The 19592-nt window shown below is 37.7% G+C and overlaps 1 long non-coding RNA gene across 2 annotated transcripts; it reads left to right on the forward strand.

Moving 5' to 3' along the window:
- Positions 1-2406: 2406 nt before the first annotated feature.
- LOC132261711 (uncharacterized) lies at positions 2407-15915 on the forward strand. Of its 2 annotated transcripts, XR_009468438.1 has the most exons (3): positions 2438-2898; positions 2977-3181; positions 15742-15915. It is a non-coding gene; the product is annotated as an uncharacterized LOC132261711 (long non-coding RNA). The 2 variants fall into 2 exon arrangements; XR_009468437.1 differs by having other exon boundaries at positions 2407-3181.
- Positions 15916-19592: the final 3677 nt, after the last annotated feature.

Consider the following 19592-nt stretch of genomic DNA (forward strand, 5'->3'; position numbering starts at 1 on the left):
GCAGAAGTAATTTGTAATTAATTTTCCCAGATGTTTAATAGAGGCCAAGGACTCTTGTTTGGCATTCCTTTGGTTTCTTGTACATTTGCTGAAGAATTTTGAGAATTTAATTTCATTATATTTTATGAACATCTAAGAATTTTGCACTCAAGTTATAAATGAATATATAAAATTAAATTGACTCCCATATTGAATGTCTGAAAGTAAATATTTTGCACGCTCATGCGGCGATATCCATTGGAACTTCATCTTTTCTCTTATATGAAAAACACTCACATAATCTATGGACAAATAGAGAAGTTGTGCAAACACCCACGCAATATCCTCTTATTGGTCTCTTCTCTTCGTGTTTTCATACCATGAATTATTTTCATTGTAACCTGAATGAAGAGCCCAAGACCCCCTGGCAAGGTGGGAGAGGAAAGGGAAGGGAAAGGAAAGAAGGATTGGGGATTTTTCCACCTTATCTGAAATTCCTCCTTCACCATTTCACTCATGGATATTTTTGTGTACATAAGGAAAAGGTTGACAGTGAGACAATTTATGCTGATAGGATTTGGAGTGACCAGGAAGTTGTGTGTCATGCATTAGTAAAATAATTTACTAGATGTGTGCGTCTCTGTTTTGGGGTTATTTTTTGCCCAGTGGGTGTCACAAATATTCCTCTAAATTAATGTAATTTCAACCCCTTTCGCATGATCCCTTCGTAAATGCCCAAACCTTTTTCATTACACACAAACACACTCTTCGGTCGATGCTTATAATTTATGACACATCCGATGGATATCTAATAATCCTTGAGAATACCATTTGAACCTCCGCTATTTGCACTGCTAGACAAATAAGAGACAATAAGCATTTATATACACTGGGAAATATTCACCCTAAACCGTCGCTCTTCTTCATTTCTCATGCCGAAAATCATGTCTAAGTCGCTGAATGGTGATGAACAGTGAAGGGATTCACGTGTGGGTGGAGAAGGAGAGAAATAGGATATCATGTTGGAGGCATTAAGCCATGGGGCGTGTGTGACACATCGTCCTGCTACTTTCTCAATGACTCAAGTTCAAGCCTGAAAGAGAGAGAATCGAGGAGAGAGAGGAAAAAAAGGAGAGGAATTGGGTATATTTCACTTCACTTCTTTTCCTCTCCATCCTTCCGTTTTACTCACACTCCTATTTCGGAACTTATGTAGTTGGCACTTTAAGTGAATTTTCCATCAGTGTCTGGGCCACCCCAATGAATCAACAAATTTTATTTATAGTCCCACACAGTTTGTATATAAAGGGACAACGACTTGGGATTTAATGTGACATGAGAAAAGAGTGTTTTCACTCTCTCTCTGTCTGTCTCTGTCTTTGGTCTAGGACATGAAATCATTTTTAACCATATATACTCCCAGTTTCTTTGTCATTTATCTCCCATATATCCTTCCTTTATCTCTTTGCTCCTCACCCACGGGAAATTGCAATTTTGCACAGTAGATAAACACAAACACACACACGCAAGTCTCCTCCTCAATGAGCAATTAATGGACATGAATTTCACCCTGTGGAGTTTTATATTGTCACACAAGAGAGAGAGAGACAGAAACCTCATAAAAGATGCAAAGATATCTTGAGACAAATTTCCGCTGATTTGATAAATATTCAATTGACTGAAGAGGGGAAAAAAAGCGTTATTCTGCGATGAATTTTTGATTAAGTCAAGAATTGAAATTTGAATAAAAGTTGAATGATCTTTCAGTGAATAATTTCTTTCTATCGAATAATCCTTTGGATCCTGTGCATCGATTTTTCAGTCTGCTTTCCGTTGAATGCTCTCTATTCTTATTCTATACTTGATGTTTCGCTCTAAGGATTACATGAAAGTGCAGCAACACAAAGAGATTAAAGTAATTTCCCTAAAACCACTGAATTCTCGATGTATTCAAGTCACTCCCTCGATCTTTTCTTCTTCATCCTTTATCAAACAGAGAAAGAGGAGAGAAAGAGAGACTTTTAGTCTGAGTAAAATGTCAATTTTGACGAGAATGAAAAATGATGATTTGTTTGAGTTGCTCGCAATGTTATTTCTTAGTCTACTCTGTCCCTCAATTCTCTCTCTCCCTCCGTGGCTTTGGGATTTTTATATTAGCCGCGAGAAGAATAATTGCTTTGTGCAATTGCTTCTGTTTTTCTTGTCTCTCCCTCTCTTTGGCTGTTGGCTTCCTCCAGAGAGCTCCATGGAGTGCTCTGCTGGCCCACAACAATCTCCTATCTTCTGGTAATATCTCATGTTTGGTGGTCAGAGAGGAGAGCACTCCAAATGGCGAGAGAGAGTGAGAAGAGTGAGTTGGAAAATGGTTTGGTCAGCAGGCAAGAGCGCATATAATATATAAAAGAGGCGAGCAGAATATTGGAAACCGGACGGACGCTCTGCTGACTTTCCACCACTTCGGCGGGCACAGAAAACGGAGGAACTGTGCTGCTGGCTCTACTACTCGTTGGCTGTGAGGCTTCATTGTGTATCTGGAGTTTGAACAGACAAGTCATTTCACGGGACACAATTTCTGTGTGCGGTACAAATTTGGTGTGTGAATTTTCTACAGTGCGTTTTATTCTCACGAGAGAAAGAGGGAGAAAGAAGGGATTCAACGGTGTTTTTCTTCTTTTTCTTGTTGATCAGCAGGGTGGAAATTTTGTGTGGTTCTTCTTATTCTTATATATGTGATCCCACGGATTTTTCCATCAGTCCAAAAGAGCGCGAGTGGTTGAGAATAAATTGTGTGTTTGATGTGGTGCTCAATTGTAGGTGTTACAATTGTATTGCTCTATTCTTTCAATGTTCATTGAACCACAGAGACGTTGAGAATTGTAATTAAAAAAAAAGTGGGGGAAGAAGTAATATTTTTAAAAGGTGTGAACAACTTTTTTTTTGCCTCTCTTCCCTAAAAAGCGAAACATTTCTATACATATTTTTTTTCTAAACCATCAGTTGCAACACTTTTCTACGGACAATTTTGTGGAGTTTATATAGTTTTTGAAAAATAATAAAGAGTGCCTCATTCGTTCTTACGAAACGCCGAACACTGAGAGAGAATTTGTGGTGTGAAGAAGAAGAGAGCTCTGAATGTGAAGAAAAAAGCTCTTGGAGGATTAATTGCTTTGCTGACCGACAAAAGTTTTGCTATATATATTGTGTAAGTACTCTCTGTCTTTACCTTTGAAGATGTTTGTGTGTGCGCTCACATATTTTTCTGGAGAGTCATGTAATTTTATCGCAAGTGTCAATTAGGCTGCGCTCTTTCTGGTTTTTACTTTCCAAAAAAATACAAGAAGAAGAAGAGCCAGAACAGAGAGAATAAAGTGAGCAACACATGAAAAATGTTTGTGTGAGAAAAATTAGCAGTTTTTACAGCATTCTCAACTTATCACAAAAGTGCAATACAGAAATGAAGAAGACAGACAACAACACAGAGAGAATTTACTCTTGGCGCGACAGTAATTACTGCGCAAAACTGTAAAAGTGACACAAGTTTTTGGGGTGATACAAGAGAAGAGAAAAAATGTCTATCTGCACTTATTGATAAAAGTTACTACTAAAGAGAAAGAGAGGCGCTCTTTATGAGTTCTTTTGTCATGAAAAAGTGGGTGTAAAAAATCATTTCCGATGTAAGTAAACTCAAATGTCGATTAGATTGCACACAATGATGACAAATTCTTCGGCTTTAGCGGCATATTTGTTAAGAGAGACTTTCTGCAAGAGGCGCAAAAAAAGGGGAGAGAATTTGCTGGGAGTGTTGTACAGAGATAGATAGATAGAAATGTGCTTAGTTACTAGGTCAGTAGAGAATTAATTTGTGGTGTACGCATTAGTCATAAAATGTAAGACAGACTTTCCCATTACTTTGAATCTTCTTTAGCTTGCTGAAATTTGCATTGTGCATATCTTCTGAATTTCTCCACAATGGAATTAACAAATACAAACTCTTTCCTTTTAATTTTGCACACAACGAGAGAGACAGAAAGAAGAGAGACTACAATGAGGCGACAGAGTTTATTTACATTTGTAATTGTTCTGGCGAAAGAGAAGATGATGATATAGTATAAAAAATGTTCTTTTATCAAAATGCGCAATGTGCGTGTGCACAATTATTTAAATACAGCATCATCAGCAAATGTTTTCTCTCAGCTCAATGTGGAAAGAAGAGAGAAAAATGAGTGGCAAAAAGCTGGAGAGACGAAAAAGACAGAAAGAGAGTTTTAAACGAGAGACAAAGAACATCACTTTTTGATATAATGTGTCTGCAATTATTAAAATTGACTTGTGCTATTGGTAAAAGAGTGTGACAAGAAAGAAGCTCCATCGAGCCACGCCTTTGAATGTACATAATAGAACTGCGATGGGAATTCTGTTTGTTCTCCTTGACACTCTCGGGAGGTGGAATAAATGTTTTCTTCTTCTTCTTTTGGGTTTTTTTCTTGTGTGTGTTGTGCATGCGATTGAGGGTGGATGTTGAGAGAGAATGAGGCACATTTCACGTTAAATTTATGCAGTAATAACACTCAGACGAATCACACATAATTGACAAATGACTCACTCACAATTCGATCCAATGTCTGTTGAATTTTTTACTGTCTCGAAGAGCGAACGTGTGAGTGTTTTTCAGAGGAAAAAGAGTTTTATGAATGGAGGATATATCATGATTAATATGTTAATATGATGTTTCCAAGAAGTCTACAAATTTCGATTGTGATATCACTTTTCTGCTGGCATTCACAGACAACAGCAAGAGATGCTGATGATGATGATGATGGTGACAAAGTGTTTGTGGATGAAAGAAAAAAAAAGAGAAAAACTTGATGTTGGTAAACAAGTTTGAGCGTCGATCAAGTTCAATATAATTGCTGAAATAATTCGCAGCTGAAATCGTTCAAGTGGAATGCCATAATATTCTCTTTCTCTCGGTTGGTACGATATTATATTCTTATTCTTATACATATATATGAAGTGTTTTTCTTCCTCAATGGCTGCCTTTAATCTCCTATTAGGCAACTAATATTCTTGTCTGTCCAGTACGTGGTTTAATGTCATATTGTGAGACGCGCAGCAGACGATGGAGTGAGAGAGGTTTATTGGTAATTTCAAGGAATTCCTTTTTTCCACTGGCGTGGCTGACGTTGAGACGAGAGCCGTGGAGGAATATCTCTTGTGCGGCACAGTGTCAATGTCAGTGGTGATTAAAGATGAGCGTGAGATGTTGAGTCTGGGATGTTTGTGGTTAAAAATATGCTCTTGTTGTGTTGTTTTTTTTTATCCCTCAAAATTTCAATTGAATTAAATGGTGAATTGGCTGAACCAATGAGACTGTTTCTCTCTCTCGAGCTTAAATGTTCCTTCACAAATAAGTCATTAAATGAGAGGAAATTATAGACTTCCGCCACGATTTATTTCCTCTCTTTTTCTCATCTCAATCAATTTGATCCCCATTGATTAATGTCTTTCACAAAATGATGCCATTGAGAATTTCTACACATACTGGTGAAGAATGTGTGAAGAGATTTCTGGGCACTTTTAGAAATGTGAAGTGTGAAAGACTATTTTTTTCTCTCTCCATTAGTCTTCATTTGACGCATCTCAAGTGCATATTTTCTCCTAATATTTCCTCCTCCTCAAGTATCATCATGTTGTGGCCTTTGGAGAGGATACTCTCGCCTCCTGTCACGAGGGTGAAAAGAGAGCACTTCTTTAGACATAATTTACATACAGTTGAAGGCAGAGTTTTTTTTTTTGAGTTTCTTAATGTGTCAATTTGTAAGTAGAATGCACAAACTCTGCCCTAAATTTACAATAAATTGGGTTTTGGGTGGAAAATTACGCTATTTTCCCTGCTTTATCTATCAATATGTCTGTCTGAATTTTGAAGGTATTTTATTCGAGGCTAAGGTCTCAATATCAAATGCATTTGCCCTTATCGGAATGACATAATTTGAGTAATAATGCACCCCTATCGCAGTGCTATACATTCTCAGAGTAATTAAATAGTGCTTAGCAATGAGAAGACAAACGATAATTGCATAAGGGAATATTTATCATGAGCTTTAATTAATGGAACTATCTGTCATTTATCAAATGACATCAAGCCACTCGTTGTGACTCTCGTTTGGGAAGTCGAGAGATGGATGCGAGTGGATGGAACCCCTTGGCTCTCTCTTTTATGGGTCTTTTTCTGTGGTGAATGAGAAACATATGGCTAATGTCAACCCCCCAACGCATCGCGCGCTGTGAATACTTGTGGAATAAAATGCTGTAGCACAGAAATTTTCATGTCGAAGTCGTTTTTTTTCTTTCTTCTCCTTCCGTCCTCTTCAAATACCCTTTGCCTATCCTCCCGCTGTACGACATGTCATCATCATCATCCTTGGCGTTTTAGTATCGGATATGTGAGCATCAGAGGGTGTTCTGACGCACTAGAAGTTATATAAAATAGAGAGAGAAGAAAATGTTGGCAAAATGTGTCACTTGACATGTTTTCCGAATCCTGCTGTGCGTTTAACAATTTCTTCCCTTTCTCAGTACTTTTTCTTTCTTTCCCTTCTCTTGCTGCCTTGCGACAAAACTGGAGGTATAATTCGATGGGAATAATGCAGAGTATGGTTTGGGGCTTGTGCTATTGTAATTTTATGACTATTCTTCAGCCTGTGTGAAAGATAACGATTTACGAATATTGGGGGGCAATTTTCTCTGAAGTGAGCATATAATATTTTCCAAGATAGTGCGTAATATTTGCATTCTTATTGAAATGAATGGTGAGAGAGAGAGACTCTTCAAGCACTCCTCACAAATTTATCACACACTAGAGAGGATTTTCGTATTTTTTCCTCCACTTCTTCCCTTTATTTTAAGGTGTGTCAGCAGAAATATAATCCCCCAATAACTTCTCACACTGTGCATTTTTTCAACGTGTGGATATGGAAGTTTACGTTAACAATTGAGATATGATGGAGAAATTGTTTATAAATGTCACTCCTATCTGTCCATTCATATCTAAGAGACACTTCCTGTCACAATATTCCATTACGATTAAGGTTTTCAGTCTATTGTTGAGACCAAAAAAAAAGAGAAAAAAGTGGCATACAAATGTAATTTTTTCGTTAGATTGTAGACGCGTCGTCGCGGGAAAATGGGTAAAAAGCACAATGTTGTACGATGAATTAAACATTATGTTGTGGATGTGTTTCAAAATGCGTTCTCTCTTGTGACTTATTGGACAAGAGAGGGTACAGAAGTTCATCAGAAGCGAGAGTGTGAGAGGAAAAGAAGTCAAAGTTTTATGTTGGCGGCATTAACATTATCACAAATGCCAACACTTGTGTGATAAATAATATTATAGTTGGGCGGGCGATTGTGGGGGGGGAGAAAAATTGAAGAATTTCCTCCACCCGGAAACAGAATACATTCTTGGGCAATGAAGGAAACCTAATGGGCTGTCTTTCAATTGGCAATGAAGAAGCGGATGTGTAAAATGTTATTATTCAATGCATTTATTTCACCATTGAGTCTTCACTTGTCTTTTTGCCCGTTTCTCTCTCTCTCTCAAAATATTCTCCTCATATATTTTGTGTCTTCATTCTTTTTCTCTCTCCCTCTCTCTTCGTCTGATTGCCTTCTATGCAATATTTATGATATTTTCTATACAATATTTTTACCATATTTCACCATCAATGTGGCTCTTGGGATGAAATGTGCGTGATTTGGATCCATAAATTCTTCAATTGTGATTTGTACGAGGTGTTTATGGTTGGGCAAAAGAGTTGAGAATATTGTTTCTTATCTTTATTCTGTGTGTGTGTGAAGAACAATTTCACAGAATTCTCTATTTCATTGGCTTTGCCGATGGTCTGTTAGAATGCATTAAAAAAAGTGGTTCTTTTTCGCTTTCTTCGATGATACGCGGAACGTGTGAAAAAGACACACGAAATACCTGAAATTAGTTATTCTATCGAAGAATTCACAGCATGAGTCAATTCAGATGATCAATCTGAATGCTGTCTGTGATTTATCTCAGTTTTTTTTTATGGTTTTGTAGTCTCTTAGAGAAGAATAAACACCTGAAAATATTTATTGATTACCTCTAAATACTTTTAAGCACAAGAATTTTTATTTCTCTGCGAAAAATTCGTGATCCTGGAAAGAGAATCTACTTGATTTTGATTCAAGGAAGTAAGTTTTGAATCAAAGATTTTTAAGTTGCAATTTTGATATCAATTTTAACTCTTTGAGATCACTTTGAAGTTATTTCTCGCATTTAATAGCTTAATATTCTCTAGTTGTTTATTTTAGCGATCAGGATAGGATTTGAGGGTCTAATTGTATAAGAATACCCTAAAAAAAATTGCATTAGACAAGAGTCTCATTGCAAGGCCTTGATTGAAAGAGTTATTTGACATCTGAGTTGGGCCATTCTGTGTTTGCCACACACAGAGGCTTGACATGCTTTTTTCCTGCACACTTTAGCTTCTTTAAATTTTTCAGAGATTCAGAGAGTAAATTTGGTGGAAATATATCACCGCAAGAAGCAAGCGAGAGGCAAAAGTTTCGAATGGGTTGTTCTGTTGTGTGATATTGTGAAGAGAGGGAAAAACGAGGGAGATTATATGATATATGCGGTGGAAACTAAAGTTGAAGTAGCATTATTTGGTATTATATGAACATAAAATGCGCGTGTAAAAAGGAGGGAATAGAAGGAGTGAGAGAAGCATTATCAAGTATTTTGTACGTGAGAATAATTTCAAATGAATTTCAGGGATGATTTGTACTTTGGTGAATCTACAAAATGTGAAGGAAAGGAAGAGTGTTGGTTGAATCTCTTCACTTGACTGCGCCTTCGTGAGCCCAAAGGGTCTCTCTCTCTCACTCTCTTTGAGTGGTGTGTGGTTGGAAAACGCGTCGTCGTTGAAAGATATATACTTGCAGATAAATTAGAATTGTAAATTGATTAATTATTTCCTCTTTTTACTGCATGCGCGCGCCATTCCTCCGATTCTTTTTTCTTTCTCTCGCGCTCTCTTATGGTTGTTGTGTGTATATCAATTAGTTTTATAATTTGCCTCAAGTCATTTGTGTTGAATTTTATTTTCATCAAATAGAGAGAATCCGTCCAATTGTGTGTCGCGTGTCGCTGCTAATTTAATTACTTGTGTGAATTTTTCTTCTGTAAAGTGTGAAAGACAGTAATTATTGCACAAATTATCTTATAGTCTAACATTTCTATTAATTGCCGTGATTACTGGCTTGATAAATTATTGCCATTGAATTTGACAATGACATGTCGTTTTGTGACTGTGAGAAGTGTTCTTGGGGTTGTTTATTTAAGTTCGCTGCAAGTTTCTCTGCACTCTGTCGCAAAATTCTTTTTGGCACAGGTGCAAAGGAGTTGAGAGATGTTCTGAGATTATATATTAGCGCCTTACAGGTGTTTGGCTGCACACCTTTTGTGTGCAGAGTTGAATGATTGAAAAATGACCATTTAAAGACGCACACAAACACTGCTCTGCGCTCAATAATAATCTCGTAACAGAGAGTTGGTTGTGCGAAAGACATGTGCCAATTTTCACATTAAATTCTTTCTCTCGTGATGATTTTTCTTTCTTTCTGTCTTTCACGCATTATTAGGCCAAATAACAGCCGAATAACGTGTACAAGTTTTGTGTATTTGCAGAATTTGTGTTGCAGAAAATTATTAATTGTTTTGCCACACGCTGCAAATGTTAAACATGTGAGGATTACTTTTCGCACTTTTACTATAAAGTGAATTGCGCAGCCTCTTCACATTCTGTCGATTGCTTGAAGGTTGTGCGCGCGACTCCTGTTGGCGGGACGTAAATATGTGGATGAATAATGGGTTGCAGAAGGAAAGGCAGAAGAGGGTTTTGTTGATGATTAAGTGAGCCAATAGCAAGGCCATCGACTGGCAAGAAGGCGACATTTGGAGGGCATTAAGATGCACACACGTGAGAGAGGAAGAGTGTCTCTAAGAAGTGGAATTTCTCGTCTTTTCTAACTTTTCCCTCTTGCAGAAGAAGAGAGACAAATGCGCGTCGTCATGACGAAGTTTGTTGTGTGAGAAAATGCATAATTAATCCATAAAGTTTCTTCGACGCTCATTCTCTCAGAATTCAATGATAAACTTCGTCACTTTTCATTTTCTTATTAGTTGATGTTTCACTGGGGTTTATAATGAAATGAAAAATGACGCTTTTTCTCACTTTTTTTTCAAGAGGAAGAGAAAGAGAAAGAGTGAAAATTGAGCTGAATGTGATTATAATCAGTTGCTTAATCAATAAGTGTTTTTTTTGTGGAAGAATTGGATTTAAAGAATCTCTTTTGGGTTTTCGATAGTTAAAGGGTTATTAATGATGATTAACATTTGTGACAATCCTCTTTGGTGTGTGCATAAACCATGCTGTTTTATGAATGTGGGCTCGATAAATTAATATATTTTGTCTCCACTTGAATCTCTTCTCCGCCTTTCGTGAGTCTCCTTGGTGTCGATGTTGGTCTTGTCCTTCTTGCAAGATTCCTTCAATTATGTTTCACCGCGCACAGTCGGCGACTCTCCAGCCCACGAGTGTCTCAATATAAAAGATCTCTTTACCTTCTCAATCATGACTACTTTTACGCAGTTGAGGTTGTATTTAGTGGTGCGCATGAAGAATATTCTCAAGTATAGAATAAAATTCTACTTAATGGATCAATAAAATGGTCGGTGATATTGCAAATAGAGTTGCATTTAATTCACTATTGGTGTTGCAATTTTCCTCTTCCTCACTGACTTGGCTTAGGCGTAAAATGTTGTATTTTATTAACCATCTGCCTTGATAGTTTTATGCCCAAGTACAGTTGATATTTATGCAAAATTCCATCTCTCGTGGGGCGCGAGAGGTTGAAAAAAAAACACAATATGCTGGTGATAATTCCGCATGTTGCTCTCTTGGCCGGGAAATCACACAATGCTGGATGGAAAGTGTAGTGAAATTTTTATGAGAAAATTGTGAATTTGGTAAATGGACGCCGGCGCGCACTTCATTGTGATTTCTTTTTGTGTGGTTTTTCGGGAAATGTAGCTTAATTGCAATTAATGTGTGTCATATGATGAGAATGAGAGAAAGAGATTTCATTTCAATTTAACATTGTGCATTCACTCTCTTTGTCACAATGTTTTGCCTCTGTTTCTGCTAAATGCAAGTTCACTAAATGCTCTCGCAGTTTTTCCTGACGAGACTTTAACACTATGCGAGAATTGGCAAGTAATTGTTGTGTGTTTTTCGCATCTCAGTGAGAACTTTCACTTTTAATGTGTTGCTTAATTGTCTAGTCTTTTAATCGTTTGTGTGGCGCGCGGATAGTTTTCTAAAGCGCATCCATTATTTTTAGAGACGACAATTTGAAATTACTTGTGGGAAATGTGATGGTTTGAGCGATGAGAGGAGGAAAGTGGAGGGTTGAGAAATGCCAATTGACTCGCGAGAACCACACAAACACACAGTTTGAGTGACAAAGTGAGGCTTGTTCCCTCTCTTTTCCTCTGATGGTTTTCTGCCAAATGAGATTGAAGATTGGGTGAGCGAAATGATGAATTATGATGTGTTTCAATTCATCGTTTGAGTTTGAGGCATCATGACACATCTTTCGTGGTCAATTCTTTTGGGGTGGGATTTTCTGCTGAGAATGAGTGATGTAGAAACTAATTGTTATGATTGATTGGTTTAACGCGCGCGTTCTCACTGTGGAATGTTTCTCTTTCGGAGAGTCTGTCTCTCTCTCTTCGTGTGGACTTTTCACATGACACAGAGGAATAATTATTATATTCAATATATGGTATCAATAAGAATTTATGGCACGTACATAATCTGTCCGATGACTGCTAAGTGACCGTCTATGGTGAAGACCTTGATTCCTCAACGCCGAGTTGTTGTCATTAACCGCAAAGTAACACTGTGTGTTGATAAGTTTTTTTTTCTGCTGCTGCTGTTGCTTCTCCTTAAAGTATATTTCAACTCTCCCCACTTCATCTTTTTCAACTCCTTACTGTATAGCCAAGACTAATACGTATATTTATCCTCTCAATTCAATCAATTTGCAATTTACCTCATGTGAAAAAGAGAGTCAATCGTGGGGAGGCACTTTATTATTGATATTCTTCCTTTTTTTTCTGCCGTCACCGCGTGTTTATTTTATTATCTCGCCGGTGTGTGCAAAATGTATTGGAATTGAAAATCAATCGTGTCTCGATCACAATACCTTGTGTGAATTTATCTTGTGAAATTCTTGGAATGTTAACATGAGAAATAGTTAAAACGAATTGAGAAGTTCTATCTTTACATTCTGATTTGTCAGGTTGTTGTTTTCTGCGTGTGGAATAGAAACAGAGGAGAGTTTTAGAGTTGATTTAGGAAAATTTTTCAAGCGTGATTATGCTGGGTTTTTTTTCTCTTATTTCTGTGAACTATAAATAGCGAAATATCGCAAAATCACCCAACATTCCTTGTGGCAAAATAACACTGTTATAATTGGTTGAAAAGTGAGTCTTATCAGCGAATGGAATTCAATAATAATAATAACTTTCTGCTGAGATTTTTCCTCATGAGTTAATCTAAATAATATGGGCGAATATTTGAATGAGAACTACGCACTATTGGATAGTTTGTTGTTGGATCTTCTTTAAGACACACTATCTTGGCTATAAAAAGCATGAGGAAAAGAGTCTCTATCTGTGCTTCTTTGCTCTGTATTTGTGTTGTGTATGCGATACTCAACTTTCAAATAAACCTCGAATAGAGATTCTTTTTTGATTAATCAGCGCAAATTGAATCCTTCGGTATCGTCTATAATTAGCAGCCGAAACACTCTCAAGAGATATTTGCCGTGTTGCGTTTGCGTTGTGTTGTGTTGTGTATGTCATATATAGGAAGACCTCACATGAGATTGTGCTGCCCTACGATTGTATTCTCTATGGTTAGTCTTAACTGTGAATGATAAACATTTACGTCAGTTGATTTATTTATATTTCTTCTTATTTATTTCCACGATGAATTTATTGTTCCAGATCCATTTTCGTTTAACAGCACCAAAAAAAAAAGAGAGGCGAGAGAGAAAGAAAGAGAAAAAGAGAGACGCGCATTCCAATTGATAAAGAAGACATTGAATTTCATGCTAATCATCTCAAATGGGGCTTTCCACTAATTAAGTGCCACCAATTGAATGCCAATGGAATTTTTGTTGAGCGCGCGTATTTTCTATTTCCATCGATTGCAAATCTATTTCAAGTATCATTTGCATATACAATTTATTATTTATAATTATTACTATTGATGGAAAGGGTGGAAGAGATGTTGAAAAACATGTTGTGAGAGTGTGTGGATTTTACTTGGCTGCTTTTTCCGTTTTATTTGAAATTCTATCACGTCGAATGCATTTAATATTTATTTATCTGTTCACCAATGGAAGATATTTTGATCTCTTGTTGCTCGTGTTCGCGGCTGAGAGTCTCTTTCTCTCTCTATCATTCGATTTCTGCTCAAACAAGTTCAAGAACCACGAATGACTTTCATCTCTTGCGTCTGGACGAAGAGATTTTTATGCATAGATTTCGCTATGCGGAGTGAGATTTCTCCAATTAATGACTACAAGAATTTTCGTGATCATTAAGAAAGCTACCTATATAATTAAGTTAATGATCAAATTTGTGATTCATCGGTGGATATTTCGAGGGCAGATCACGACGATGTTTGAAAGGAGAGTGTGAGATGATCTTTTTTGGAGAGTGTTTGCGCCGCAATAATTTAATAGACAGTCAAGAGAGAGAGAGAGAGAGAGAGAGAGAGAGAGAGAGAGAGAGAGAATTAATGAATATGAAACTCAATTTGAGATATACAAAAGAGTATTTTCCTGTTAAAAGTATTTATCATAATTTAATATATAATCTATTGACGGGTTTTCTTCTCTTTCTTTCTGATTAATTACACTGTATTTCTGTTCACTATAGTGTTCTTCGAGATTTATCATTTCCTTTTGGTTTGGAGCTCGAGAACAATGTCTAATTACCATAAGATTTTTAAATAATCAATTTCACAGTAATATCGATGGACGACAAGAAGTTTCCTATGCGGATTTACGTCACACTATAATTCTATTCTCATGTTTCCTGTCAAACTTGCGGATCAATTGGCTGAAAATCTTGTTCAATCTATAAAGTTCTGTTGCCTTTCACCACCTCAAATCAGCGGAGAAACTCTTCATGTGTTTGATATTTTTTTGATATATAGAATTTCAGGAAGGTTTGAAGAAGAGGTACAAGAAGAAAAAAAAGACGATTACTATCCGTTACAACAGCAAATACACACTTTGTGTGGCTGGTGCAAAAGTCATTGGTCTTGACTTCCGCTATGAAAATTTTCTTTCGTCACTCAAGTTGCGGCTCAGCGCAAAAGCCACAATATAATTCTACCTTCGGCAGAGTGTGTTAAAATACACACAGATGGATCTCTTTGGGGCTCTCTGGCTGGCTATTGTTGGACGTTTTTGGACTGGGTCGAGGAGAGTGAAAAAAAGACGTGAACTTGAGGGTTCTATTCTTGTCTTGGATGTGTTGTGATCAACACACCAAGGTTTTGAAGGGGAGAGAAAGAGAGATTGTTCTGCGTGTGCAATAAAGTTAACAACGAAGAATCATTAGAGAACTGAACTCATTCTTGTGTGTCTCTTTTGTGTCCCTTCTAGAATTTCCATTTCCTATGTTTTTTTTTCACTGCTTCTTAGACTCTTTGCGCAAATTGCCGAGGAATTTGAGGAGTGTAAATGCGAAATTTGAACTTGACATTCGGTTTTTTTTGTCTGTGTTTCTTTTGGGGAGTGAATTGATGATGAGAGATAGACAGAGAGTTTGGACTTGAAAGGAATGAAACGTGAAGTAATATATTCAATGATGAAAATGTGTAATTTAACACATTGTCGCTGGTCTTTTATGGGTAGGAAAAATAGAGACACTCTCAGTTGAGGATTGAAAGACTCTCGGTGACTGTTTAATATTGAATTTCAATGTTTTCAAGCGAGAGCCTTTGGGAGAAGAAAACAGAGAGACAAAAAAAACACACTAAATATTCAACAAATGGGTGATTTTTGTTCATGCTCACCAAATAGAACAAATCTCTCTTCTCAAGTGTTATTGTGTGCATTACAGAATGGATTGATGAACATTGTGAGTTGTTTTAAAAGTGTTAAAATGTCCATGTAATCTGGACGATTTGTCGACAAACAAGGAAGATTTCTTTTGTGTCTTTTAAATGTCAATGAAGTCACGATTTTTTTCTCCTTGGTTTATTTCTTCTCAGGCGAGAGTTGTGAAGCATATGGGAAAAATTTTCTGGACAGAGAAAGATCGTGGTATTTATGTCAGTGCGTGTAGAAGAAGTGAAAAAAGAGGGAAATTCCAGAAGAATTTGAGAAACATTAAAATTGTATTATATTATTGCACAATTGCTGGGAAGGAATCATGCATCACTGATTGACGTTGGACTACTTTTTTGCAAACAATTCTCCCAGACTTTAAGTGACTCTCTTTGGGTTGTGTTGTTTTTTTCGTACAAAAGTTGTGATCTAGAAAACGTAAATATAATTGTCATGTGTGTGTTATATTGTTTATGCTAAAGGGGTAATTTGACAAAACATTTATTTTTTCTCTTTTTTCTGGCCAATTAGGTTGACGACAGAAACAGTGACGAGAGATGGGGAAAGCACAGAGTAAGCGATCTATGGACATTACGACAGAGCAGTCAAAAGATGCCATCCAGGAAGGAAGTGGAAAAGTGGGCAAAATCGAAGAGGTCGATCAGCCACTTAAACTGAATGGAGACACAAATCACGAGACTGTGGTGAGTGTGAAGCTCTTTTATCTCTACAATAATCTATTAGAATGCTGATAATTAAAGGGTTAATTTTCTAAATATCAATCTATTAAAGTGAGCAAGAGAGGGAGAGAGAGAGAGAGAACGAAAAGAACACAAAGAAGACCTTTTCGGAGAAATTTGATACTGATCTCAAGGAATTTAAGAAGACTTGAGCAGAAAATTTTCCATGTTTATCGTCTTAAGTCTGTGCTTTTTTCTTACACTGTGTGTGAAATGATTGGCAAAAGAGTGTGGAAAAGATCAGGCAAAGATAATTGTCTCGATAGAGTATAGTTGTCCACATTTGAAGAGGGCGAAAAAAAAAAACGAACGCGCAGCACAAAAAGATCTAAATTAGTACAATCGTGTGATCACACAGCTCTTATTTTTTGCCCACTAAATCTTGTGAATCATTGGCTTCTTCTCGCGCTCTGGGAGTCAAAGTCTTTGTTGGGCCCAGAATTTAAACACATCGAATGGCTTCCTTCTTGCTCACTTCATGTCCATTTAACACAGACTCCCTCTTGTCACTTGCAAAGCCACCACAATGTTGTACGTATTATAATTTATTACATGCGTTGATTCCCTTTTTTTCTCTTGTGGGTCTCTTTTGCTCGCCTTCTGCGCGCGCTCCTCCTGGAAAGTTGATGGGAAGTTACACATAAGATGCGAGAAAAGAGAAAAATAAATTTGTACAATAAAAGAAATCATGGTGTGGCAAGAAGAGAGATCAAGAAGAAGGGGAGAGGATAAAAAGATGGATAAAAAGAAGAAGGTTTTTAAAAAACCGTTTCTTATTTCTCATTTTTGACTGTGTGTCCACCAAGAGAGTGTTTTTATCTTCTTCTAAAAGTGTAGCCAAAAACTTGATCACACATGCTCCTCTCTTGGCTTTGTTTAGTGGTTTGGGAGAGGCTCTTTTTGGTGGAAAAAGAAGAAGTGTCTAAAATTTCATCACACACCATATTTCTTGCGCTCTTGTGGTCACTTCTTTCGAGGTCGTAGCCTTGAACTTTGCTCATCATCTCTTTGGGGAGTTTGAAGATAAAATGATGTTGGCTTATCTCACAATTTTGCATCAATGCGTGACTCAAAAGCTACTGTTGTTTGTGGCTTCTCTATCATCTTTCGTGCGTCTTCCTACCAATCAAAATTGGCTGAGAGATCACACACATGTAGAAAAAAAACATGATTCGGCACGAAATGTTGCGAAGAAGAGGGTAATTTCTGGACACTTCTTGAGAGATTTCTATCAGGGAATTTTTTCCAGGTGCAAAAGACAACATTTTTATCCCTCCTTGTTATGGAGATAAAATAGTTCAACTTTCTTAACTACAAATTCAACACCTTTACAACAACAACAAGAAAAATTCTGGAGCATTTTCGGTAGGGAATTTAAACATCTTTTCTGACGTTGGAGTTTTGTTTATATTCCGTCATATTTTTTGTGGCTCTTGCTTTCGTGGAATTTAAAATATTCCCAACACTTGATTATATGGGTTGAAACGGATTTTTCTTGTCGGATTTTACCTCAAATTCGACCTGATATTGCGTGTTTGTCGTCTATTGAGTAGAGAAAAAAAAAGAAGAGGAAAAAATGTGTGTTGGATTGCATGGTAGAAAAATGATATTCCCAGTAAAAACAGTCCTATAGGAATCGTGCGGGATTCGTGCCGGATCTTCCTCTATCTCCGCTGTTTTCCGCAGCGGAACCTTCCACCAAAAATCCGCTGTTTGTCGGCACGGATAGCGGAAATTTTGATAGAAATTTTGGCGGAATAATACGCAGAATTCCGCAATATTTTCACCGGATGATTCCGCTATTTATTATTATTCCCGGAGGTTTTGGGTCTCGGGATTTCTCGGCGGAATTATAGAGGAAAACCGCGTTTCAATTCCGCAGGGACAATGGCGGAATTTTACCGGATTTACTTGCCGGAATCACGCAAGATGATCCGTTGAAATTCCAGCAATGGCCAAAAGGACCTTAAATGCCGGATTTGTGCCGGATTTTCTTGCAGGAATCTTGCGAGAACTTCCACCAAAATTCCTGCATGGACAAAAGGACCATAAATGGCGGATTTGTACCGGATTTTCCTGCAGGAATCCTGCAAGAAATTCCGCCGAAATTCCTGCATGGACGAAAAGGACCATAAATGGCGGATTTGTACCGGATTTTCCTGCAGGAATCCTGCAAGAAATTCCGCCGAAATTCCTGCATGGACGAAAAGGACCATAAATGGCGGATTTGTACCGGATTTTCCTGCAGGAATCCTGCAAGAAATTCCGCCGAAATTCCTGCATGGACGAAAAGGACCATAAATGGCGGATTTGTACCGGATTTTCCTGCAGGAATCCTGCAAGAAATTCCGCCGAAATTCCTGCATGGACGAAAAGGACCATAAATGGCGGATTTGTACCGGATTTTCCTGCAGGAATCCTGCAAGAAATTCCGCCGCAATTCCGCTAAAATATATGCCTATACTTTGAATATGGCGTGCTTCGGACCAATTTTTCGAGGTGGCGCTGTGATTCACAAAGTGATCGGGTGATGTCATTTGGGGGAACTTCACAACAAATATAAATATGGGACTTGGAATTTCACCAAGACATTAATTCATGCACGCAAATAAGTCCTTTTTCACGCTTATTATAGTATAGAGCTGGGTGCAAGGATGCTTCCACGGTACAGGATGAGTAGAAAGGGGGAAAAAGTACTTTCCGCACCGGAAATATGCCAATTTTTGGAAAAATTGTTGAAAAACCCTTAAAAAAAAATTTTTTTTTTTGCCGAAATTCTCATTGCTTCTCAAGGATATCAATGTGAAATCATCGAAAAACTGCAAATATGCACACCCAAGAGCCTTATTTCCTCAATATTGAGGATAAAATGCGTGACTTTTCCCCACCCACTTTTGACAGCTGCCATCTTGAAAGACAATCTCCGAAAAATAGGCAGTTCAGTCATTGCGGAATGCTCTGCAAGATTCCACCAAGAATCCACAACTCAAATTCCCCCCACTTGAATAGTGGAAATATGGCGGAAGCGTCTTGCAAGAATCCTCCACTTTTCCGCCATTTGCGGAAAAAACGGAGGAAACGCAGCAAAAGTGTCCTGCAAAATTTCTACCACGAATCCTTAAGATCAAATCCCTCTTCCTGAGTGGCGGAGATGCCGATTGTACCTGGACGGAAGATTTGCAGGACATTTTCCTGCGATTCCGCCGTTTTCGTTTCAAATAGCGGAATAGTGGAGGAATCTTGCGGGAGAATTCCACCGCAATTCCTGCGTTTCTTTTTCAAACGCAGGAATTGCGGTGGAATTCTCCCGCAAGAATCCTCCACTTTTCCGCCATTTGCGGAAAAAACGGAGGAAACGCAGCAAAAGTGTCCTGCAAAATTTCTACCACGAATCCTTAAGATCAAATCCCTCTTCCTGAGTGGCGGAGATGCCGATTGTACCTGGACGGAAGATTTGCAGGACATTTTCCTGCGATTCCGCCGTTTTCGTTTCAAATAGCGGAATAGTGGAGGAATCTTGCGGGAGAACTCCACCGCAATTCCTGCATTTCTTTTTCAAACGCAGGAATTGCGGTGGAATTCTCCCGCAAGAATCCTCCACTTTTCCGCCATTTGCGGAAAAAACGGAGGAAACGCAGCAAA

The sequence above is a fragment of the Phlebotomus argentipes genome, unplaced genomic scaffold (assembly GCF_947086385.1).
Source record: "Phlebotomus argentipes unplaced genomic scaffold, Phlebotomus argentipes genome assembly contig_46, whole genome shotgun sequence".
NCBI lineage: Eukaryota > Metazoa > Arthropoda > Insecta > Diptera > Psychodidae > Phlebotomus > Phlebotomus argentipes.